Source organism: Stomoxys calcitrans, chromosome 5 (assembly GCF_963082655.1).
Source record: "Stomoxys calcitrans chromosome 5, idStoCalc2.1, whole genome shotgun sequence".
Lineage (NCBI taxonomy): Eukaryota > Metazoa > Arthropoda > Insecta > Diptera > Muscidae > Stomoxys > Stomoxys calcitrans.
This window is the reverse complement of record NC_081556.1, coordinates 125,948,928-125,959,609: the sequence shown is the minus strand read 5'-3', so window position 1 is coordinate 125,959,609 and position 10,682 is coordinate 125,948,928.

Sequence of the window (10,682 nt, the reverse complement as noted above, 5' to 3'; positions counted from 1 at the left end):
TTTGACTTCTTATCCCTAAATTCCACAAATGACTGGCGGCCACACAGATAATTCGCGACCCAACGTTTCAGGCCTGGCTGGAGGGACGTGTTGGCGATGTCCTCAAATAATTTGGCATGGCTGACCGTGTCGAATGCCTTCGATAGGTCCAGTGCCACGAGGACCGTCCTATCACATGGCCTGGGTTGATTGAAGCCACGGCAAATGTGTGTGGTGATGGCATGCAAAGCTGTTGTTGTGCTGTGCAGTCTCCGAAATCCGTGTTGATGCTCGGCGAATGGAAATTCTCCTACGAGGCTCGGGAGGAGTAATGCCTCAAGCGTCTTAGCCACTGGTGAGAGAAGGGAGATCGGTCTGTACGACTCCCCCAAACTCGGGTCCTTACCAAGCTTCAGTAGCGGTATCACTCTGCCCATTTTCCAGACATCGGGAACTATAAGAGTGTTCAATGACAGGTTAAGGACTGTGGTAAGGTACTCAACTCCAGGTAAATCCAGATTCTTCAGCATCAATGTAGAGATTCCGTCGGGGCCCAACGCCTTGGAAGGTTTGGCGCAACGGATGACATTCGTAACTTCGCCCACGGTAAATTGTGATGGCTGTTCATCGGCTCGGAGACCACGAATACGGCGAATGGCTCTCCTCCTTGCCCTGTCTCTCTCGGGATGCACAATAAATTGACGGTTGAACAACCTGGCGCATCTCTTCGGATCAGTCACGGTTAACTCGCCAAAAGTGACTGAGGTCCTGTCGTCCCGTCTACCGGGGTTCGAGAGAGATTTAACAGTGGCCCACAATTTGCCTGCACCGGTGCCTAAGTTACATTGCTCCAAGTGTTCCAGCCACAAATTCCGCTTATGTTCGTTGACTACCCTGTTTATTTCCAGATTCAGCTCGCTGATTCTGGGGTTAGCGGGGTCCATAGCACGAATCCCATCACGCTAGTCTGCGAGTACCACTGCTTGCGCCGGGAAATTGGGTCGCACTTGCGGTATTCGACCGGCTGGTATAAAGCGAACGGCTGCTGCGTTGATGATGTCTCGGAATTTCCTCTCGGCCACAAGCACATCAGAGGGGGGTGGCAGTTCATTGAAGCGGCGATTGGTATACTCTCTGAAGCTAGTCCACTTGGCCTTCTTGTAATTGATGAACGTCCGGCGCTCAGAGGTTATGAAGTCGGGTGGTCGGTCGATGGTGAGGATTATGGGGAGGTGGTCTGACCCCAAAGAGATGACGGCATTCACCGTGCAAAACGTGGAGCTATCTATCTGCTCTGCCAAAGCTATGCCACGCTGGTTGTTACCTAGGGGAGAATGCCATGACGAGTGATGTGCATTAAAATCCCCCAGAACCAGACGACTATGGCCAGATAGCAACCCACTAATGTCGGAGCTGTAGGCCTGGCCATTAATCGGGACACAGCTACCAACCGGCGGTATATACACGTTGTATATCTCTATCTCGGCAGTACCAGACCTGACTGCTACCCCCATATATTCCATGTATGGGTCACTAGCGTCAAGCGCAGGCGAGATAGGTCTATACTGAACGGAATGGTGTATAAGGAAGGCCAATCCCCCACCTCCATTCCTTGAGCGATCCTTACGTAGAACATTGTAGCCGTGACAACTGTGCAAGCTGCAGGTGTTAGTCAGCTTTGTCTCCTGGATCGCTGCGACCGATATGCTCTTCCGACTCATGAAATCTACAATCTCATCAATCTTGCCTCGCAGTCCATTGCAGTTTAACTGCAAGAACGATACATTTCCTGACACTGGCCTGGCAATAGTAGGGCTAGGGTGCTGTCGTTGCATAAATTGCCGTACGGGAGAGGTCGGGGGGGTCACATAGTCCGACGACGAGGACGCCGAAGGCGACGACGGCGACGCTTGTGACCCACTGCTGGCTATGTTCGCACAGCACCTAGCGACATAGCCAGTATGACTATACTCCCGTAGCGAGGTTAGGCCAGAGCAAGAACGGAAATGTACCAAGTCCAAGCACCGGTTACACCTCACCGACACTGACCGATGATGAAGGCGGTTCTGGCAAACGGAACAGAACCAGGGTCGGGGGTTCTTTTCAATCCCGGCACGAACCAGAAGCATACGGAGAAGGCACTCCGGGATGTGCCTCTCCCATGACGAAAAAAGACGAACACGTACACTGAGGCGGCAGCCCTTGCCGATGAAGATTCCATCGGGTCAATCCGGTGCGTACAACCGCCTGCCATGGGATTGTATATATCGGTCCTTTTAGTTAGCTCCAAGATGGGGATATGGACTGTATTTGGATCTATGCGTATGTTCTTTCAGGCAGAGCTCTGTGTCATAACGATAGCCGCAAAAGAAATTCTGGGAAGGGATTTAGAGTGTTCGAAATCAGGATATATGCCGGCCCTGTAGGCCGCGGGTTCTAGAAACGTGAGATCAAAGTTTGTGGAATCCCTCAATAGACTGTGGTTTCACGACATACATATATAATCATAATATGGTTTATCAGATACGATGGCGCCGTATTTACCCTCGACCCCAACACTCAATTTGTAATTTCTCCTACTATCGACAGTAAATTTTAATAAATTGCACTGAGAAACGATCATTTTAGGCAGTACTTGGCATTTAGGATGTGAACTTGTTCTCTTTTTACATTCATTCTTTGTTTACATGTTCTCCTATTTGATTGGAACGCAAGGCGGATTTAAAAAGGAGGTCCCACGCGAACTGCTGTTAACATTCGGCCAGGTTTGACGGTATTAAGATGTCAGATTTTCTCTTGTTGTCATCTTCTTTCTCGCAAATTCTCTGCTCATGTACGCACACGTAAACACACACGCACACAAATTTTTACTTTGTGTGTTGGCAAAACGTCTATCAGCTTGATGGTGGATTGCACCATATGATTTGTGGTTGTTGTACAAATGAGACCACCTTTAATTATTTCACCACACAAACAGAAGGTGTTTTATAGTCTTCTTTTCTTCGATGTCCTCACAGCTTCTGCAAAAGACGTTACTGGCAATCTTCAGTCTGTCAGCACGTTTTCCGATTGGACCTGTGACCTGTCATAACGGACACAATGACTGAGATGTCTATTGTAGCCAATGACAGCAGAGCAGTCGATCTCTTCAAGCCTAGATTAGGCCACATAGTTTTGGAATGCTCACAGCCTCCTCTTTGTGACCATCTATCAATCGTTGCCCTTCGGACAGATAGTACACTTCACGAGAAAACATTTTACTCTGCTGTTTACGGTACACTACCTGGTAATTATGTCATGGTTATACCAATGTACAGTTCAGCAGAGAAAGATCAGCTTTACAAAAAAAAATTAGTTGTTCACACAACGAGGCTCTAACAGCGAAAATGTATTATATTGCCACTTGACGCATAATCGAGTTGCTGCTTATTTTTTTTTTTTTTTTTTTGGCAGTACTTGGCATTAAGGATGTCTTTTTTCACGTTTTCTTCTATTTGATGACACTTTCAATCGGCAGATTTGACATCCTTAATGATGATCATGGGGCCTATCCACTTAATGTTTTCGCAAGTGACCTAAACATCTATTAGTCAATCCTGTGCTCTCGTCAATGTACTGTAAATTTAGCTGTATTCGAGCTGTCTTTCCAACCGAAACGGGAGAGAATGATATATCGGTTGTTGTTGTTGTTGTTGTAGCAGTTTATTGTGTACTATCTTTCGTCTGCTTGATTCTGTTGAGTGTCAAGACCCAGGAACTCCGCGACTAAGATGGGGTGCGTCCACAGGGATCTGGGTCTGAGTCGAGTGGGTCTGGCCGGGCAGTTAAACAGGTGACGTGTATCGTGCGGTCCCTGGTTACAATCGGGACATACGTCTTGCACGTCGGCATCAATCCTAGCTCTGTGGGAATTGAGGCGGCTGCATCTGCCGGGACGTAATTGAGCCAGAACCACTCTGGTTTGCCGGGGGAAGTCGATTTCTTCGGGTGCAATGGCCGGAACGTAATTGAGCCAGAACCACTCTGGTTTGCCGGGGGAAGTCGATTTCTTCGGGTGCAATGGGTGGCGGTCGTTCTCCAAGGACTACATTCACCCTGTAGCCAATTAACGCGTCTGCTACCGTGTCTGCATGAATGTTGTTCAGACCCGCTTGATATGCCGCTTGATCTAGAGGTTCTCTCTTGTAGCGCTGGACCTCACGCTCTAGATCGTGTAGATCAACCTTAAGGCTTCTGGGCGGTGGGTATCTATCCACAAGATGATGATTTGGATGATTTCTGCGATAACAGCCCAGAAGGTATTGCTTAGACAGCATGTAGTTATGTCTTCGCACTGGTAGGATCTTTGTCTCCTGATGGAGGTGGTCCACATGAGAACTAAGGAGACAGCCCGTCGCAGTTCGGAGGGCGGCATTCTGACAGATCTGAATATTATTCCACTGCGTGTCACAAAGTTGACGTGACCACACTGGCGCTGCATAACTTACCACAGACCGGCCAATTGCTTTGTACGTGGTCAACAAGGTTTCTTTGTCTGCACCCCAAGTGCTGCCAGCGAGTGACTTGAGGACCTTGTTTCTACTTTTGACTTTATTGCAGATTGCTGTGGCATGTGGGGAGAAAATGTAGGAGCTGTCAAATGTGACGCCAAGTATTTTGGGACGCTTGATGGTCGGAATCATTTCTCCATCGACCATCACAGTCAGCTCAGAATTCACCTCACGCGTATTTGTAGTGAACAGTGTGGCTGAAGATTTGGTGGCGGATATCTTCAAATTTCTTGCAGCGAAATATGAGGCAAGCTCGTTGAGGTAGACGTTCAACCTATCGCAGATGTCATCAATGGGTGGGGGGCCTGATGCCATGATCGTACAGTCGTCCGCATATGATACGATCTCTATGCCGTCTGGAGGAGGTGGGATGGAGGATAGGTAGAGGTTAAACAGAGCCGGAGATATCACCCCACCTTGGGGAGCTCCTTGTTTCACTCTACGGTGTTTTGACTTCTTATCCCTAAATTCCACAAATGACTGGCGGCCACACAGATAATTCGCGACCCAACGTTTCAGGCCTGGCTGGAGGGACGTGTTGGCGATGTCCTCAAATAATTTGGCATGTCCTATCACCGTCCTATCACATGGCCTGGGTTGATTGAAGCCACGGCAAATGTGTGTGGTGATGACATGCAAAGCTGTTGTTGTGCTGTGCAGTCTCCGAAATCCGTGTTGATGCTCGGCGAATGGAAATTCTCCTACGAGGCTCGGGAGGAGTAATGCCTCAAGCGTCTTAGCCACTGGTGAGAGAAGGGAGATCGGTCTGTACGACTCCCCCAAACTCGGGTCCTTACCAGGCTTCAGTAGCGGGATCACTCTGCCCATTTTCCAGACATCGGGAACTATAAGAGTGTTCAATGACAGGTTAAGGACTGTGGTAAGGTACTCAACTCCAGGTAAATCCAGATTCTTCAGCATCAATGTAGAGATTCCGTCGGGGCCCAACGCCTTGGAAGGTTTGGCGCCACGGATGACATTCGTAACTTCGCCCACGGTAAATTGTGATGGCTGTTCATCGGCTCGGAGACCACGAATACGGCGAATGGCTCTCCTCCTTGCCCTGTCTCTCTCGGGATGCACAATAAATTGACGGTTGAACAACCTGGCGCATCTCTTCGGATCAGTCACGGTTAACTCGCCAAAAGTGACTGAGGTCCTGTCGTCCCGTCTACCGGGGTTCGAGAGAGATTTAACAGTGGCCCACAATTTGCCTGCACCGGTGCCTAAGTTACATTGCTCCAAGTGTTCCAGCCACAAATTCCGCTTATGTTCGTTGACTACCCTGTTTATTTCCAAATTCAGCTCGCTGATTCTGGGGTTAGCGGGGTCCATAGCACGAATCCCATCACGCTAGTCTGCGAGTACCACTGCTTGCGCCGGGAAATTGGGTCGCACTTGCGGTATTCGACCGGCTGGTATAAAGCGAGCGGCTGCTGCGTTGATGATGTCTCGGAATTTCCTCTCGGCCACAAGCACATCAGAGGGGGGTGGCAGTTCATTGAAGCGGCGATTGGTATACTCTCTGAAGCCAGTCCAATTGGCCTTCTTGTAATTGATGAACGTCCGGCGCTCAGAGGTTATGAAGTCGGGTGGTCGGTCGATGGTGAGGATTATGGGGAGGTGGTCTGACCCCAAAGAGATGACGGCTTGCTAGGATACGTCACTCAGGAGATCAGGGGATGCGATTGAGATGTCTGGCGAGCTGCTGCACCTCCTCGTAATCCTAGTGGGGGCATCCTCATTCACCGTGCAAAACGTGGAGCTATCTATCTGCTCTGCCAAAGCTATGCCACGCTGGTCGTTACCTAGGGGAGAATGCCATGACGAGTGATGTGCATTAAAATCCTCCAGAACCAGACGACTATGGCCAGATAGCAACCCACTAATGTCGGGGCTGTAGGCCTGGCCATTAATCGGGACACAGCTACCAACCGGCGGTATATACACGTTGTATATCTCTATCTCGGCAGTACCAGACCTGACTGCTACCCCCATACATTCCATGTATGGGTCACTAGCGTCAAGCGCAGGCGAGATAGGTCTATACTGCACGGAATGGTGTATAACGAAGGCCAATCCCCCACCTCCATTCCTTGAGCGATCCTTACGTAGCACATTGTAGCCGTGACAACTGTGCAAGCTGCAGGTGTTAGTCAGCTTTGTCTCCTGGATCGCTGCGACCGATATGCTCTTCCGACTCATGAAATCTACAATCTCATCAATCTTGCCTCGCAGTCCATTGCAGTTTAACTGCAAGAACGATACATTTCCTGACACTGGCCTGGCAATAGTAGGGCTAGGGTGCAGTCGTTGCATAAATTGCCGTACGGGAGAGGTCGGGGGGGTCACATAGTCCGACGACGAGGACGCCGAAGGCGACGACGGCGACGCTTGTGACCCACTGCTGGCTATGTTCGCACAACACCTAGCGACATAGCCAGTATGACTATACTCCCGTAGCGAGGTTAGGCCAGAGCAAGAACGGAAATGTACCCACTCCAAGCACCGGTTACACCTCACCGACACTGACCGATGGTGAAGGCGGTTCTGGCAAACGGGCCAGAACCAGGGTCCGGGGTTCTTTTCAATCCCGGCACGGACCAGAAGCATACGGAGAAGGCACTCCGGGATGTGCCTCTCCCATGACGAAAAAAGACGAACACGTACACTGAGGCGGCAGCCCTTGCCGATGAAGATTCCATCGGGTCAATCCGGTGCGTACAACCGGCTGTCATGGGATTGTATATATCGGTCCTTTTAGTTAGCTCCAAGATGGGGATATGGACTGTATTTGGATCTATGCGTATGTTCTTTCAGGCAGAGCTCTGTGTCATAACGATAGCCGCAAAATAAATTCTGGGAAGGGATTTAGAGTGTTCGAAATCAGGATATATGCCCGCCCTGTAGGCCGCGGGTTCTAGAAACGTGAGATCAAAGTTTGTGGAATCCCTCAATAGACTGTGGTTTCACGACATACATATATAATCATAATATGGTTTATCAGATACGATGGCGCCGTATTTACCCTCGACCCCAACACTCAATTTGTAATTTCTCCTACTATCGACAGTAAATTTTAATAAATTGCACTGAGAAACGATCATTTTAGGCAGTACTTGGCATTTAGGATGTGAACTTGTTCTCTTTTTACATTCATTCTTTGTTTACATGTTCTCCTATTTGATTGGAACGCAAGGCGGATTTAAAAAGGAGGTCCCACGCGAACTGCTGTTAACATTCGGCCAGGTTTGACGGTATTAAGATGTCAGATTTTCTCTTGTTGTCATCTTCTTTCTCGCAAATTCTCTGCTCATGTACGCACACGTAAACACACACGCACACAAATTTTTACTTTGTGTGTTGGCAAAACGTCTATCAGCTTGATGGTGGATTGCACCATATGATTTGTGGTTGTTGTACAAATGAGACCACCTTTAATTATCTCACCACACAAACAGAAGGTGTTTTATAGTCTTATTTTCTTCGATGTCCTCACAGCTTCTGCAAAAGACGTTACTGGCAATCTTCAGTCTGTCAGCACCTTTTCCGATTGGACCTGTGACCTGTCATAACGGACAAAATGACTGAGATGTCTATTGTAGCCAATGACAGCAGAGCAGTAGATCTCTTCAAGCCTAGATTAGGCCACATAGTTTTGGAATGCTCACAGCCTCCTCTTTGTGACCATCTATCAATCGTTGCCCTTCGGACAGATAGTACACTTCACGAGAAAACATTTTACTCTGCTGTTTACGGTACACTACCTGGTAATTATGTCATGGTTATACCAATGTACAGTTCAGCAGAGAAAGATCAGCTTTACAAAAAAAAATTAGTTGTTCACACAACGAGGCTCTAACAGCGAAAATGTATTATATTGCCACTTGACGCATAATCGAGTTGCTGCTTATTTTTTTTTTTTTTTGGCAGTACTTGGCATTAAGGATGTCTTTTTCACGTTTTCTTCTATTTGATGACACTTTCAATCGGCAGATTTGACATCCTTAATGATGATCATGGGGCCTATCCACTTAATGTTTTCGCAAGTGACCTAAACATCTATTAGTCAATCCTGTGCTCTCGTCAATGTACTGTAAATTTAGCTGTATTCGAGCTGTCTTTCCAACCGAAACGGGAGAGTATGATATATTTATTATTTTTATTATTTAATTAATAGATGAGCTTACAAATTGCTTATGTTACTTCCTCGATAAATTATATATAAATGATTCGTATTCTACATCTATGTTTGGCTTAGCGATTTGCTGTTTGCCATTTTCTCATATTAAGTTATACAATAAAAAGAATTCAAATGTGATTAGATATTGTATTCATTTAGAATTAATTTTCTATATTTACACCTTGCAATAATATATTTGTACAGTGAAAGAAAATTCGTGCCATTTAGTATCTGAATAACTTCACTCTCTTCAAGAACACGCTTGCCAAAAAATATTGTTCTGTATTCTGCTAAAATAGGGCAAGCTCCAATAAAATGTAATGTGTCTTCGGGCTGGTTTAAATTACAAATTGAACAAAATACATTTGAGTTATTTCTTCCAGTGAAATGTTTGGCATTCAAGTCAAGCAGGCCACCTCTAGCTTTTATAATCAAACCTGTTGCATATGCAGATAGATCTGCAGTACAAGAAGGGATTTGACTGTATTGTAAGCAAGAATAAAGATCATGGAATTGCGAGTTATTTGCACTGCTACAAAAATCATTACGTTCGTGAGTACTCAAATTGTCAATAATCTCCTTCCAATAATAACAAACGGGGACGTTATGATTGGGAGGAAAGTATTGTATCTTTTCGCATATATTTGACCATTCTTTCGCCCAATATATTTTCAACTCCAAAACTTTTTCTGCAAGTACTCGTGGCAATCTGTGTGATCCTAAACGCAGAACTCTGCTGACATAACAAAAATGATTCTTTAACGTAGACATATATAAAGTGGGTAGACCAGTTTCTAAGTGTATGATATAGTTTGGCGTATTATTTGGAAGGTACAACATTTTTTTAATGAAAAATCTTAGCAGTTTCTCCACACATTCATATTTCTGGAAACCCCATATTTGTGAAGCATAAAACATTATTGATCTAGAGCATGCTGTGAAAATCTTCAATTTATTACTTTTCGATATTCTAGGTTGGGCTAAATATTTCGACCATGTAGAATTTATAGCCATCTTGGAAGACAAAAGTTTAGTCTGTAAGTGAGTATTGAATGATAAATTGTATGCAAGTTCAACTCCAAGATAGGTGTATCGGTTTACAATCTCAATCTCTTGATTATCATAATACCATTTCAGACCTGACTTTATTCGACTACCTCTACGAAAAACAAGTATCTTCGATTTCAATAAGTTGACTTTCAAACGCCATTTAGTGCAATACCCTTGCAAAGAGTTTATCATCGTTTGTAAACCATTGGGGGAATCAGATAGAATTACTATGTCATCTGCGTAAAGTAATACTTTAATATTACAACCTGCGACACTGACTCCACCCGGTAATTCGTCTGGTAGATCGTTGATGTATAATGAAAACAGTGTCGGACTTAGAATACATCCCTGTTTCACACCCGAATTTACGCTAAATGCCTTCGAAAAACTGCAACCGTCCCAGATCTTTGTAGTTGTATTATTATACAGACCTTGTAATATTTTTATTACCTTCGTAGATAAACCCATACCTGATAATTTGTAAAAAAGGCTGTTTCTAGGTATCAAATCGAATGCTGTCGAAAAATCGACGAAAAAACTATAAGTGGGCTTATTATCATTCATATTGAGATATACAGTATTCACAAGGTTAAAAATGTTATCCACCGTTGAATATTCCTTTCTAAAACCTGCTTGAAATTCGTTAAGGATATTTTCACGTTCCAGCCAACCTGTAATATGATTTAATAGGATGGTATTGAAAATTTTCGAAATTGTATCCATGAGCGATAATCCTCTATAATTTGAAGCAATGTTAGGATCGCCTTTTTTAAAAAGGGGAATCAATATAGATTGTGTGAAAGATATTGGTATATCCACATGTAAAAAAATCCTATTAAAAATAAGGAGAACATTCTTCAAAAAATTATGGGGAGCATATTTATAAAACTCGTAGGGTATGCCGTCCTGCCCTGGAGACT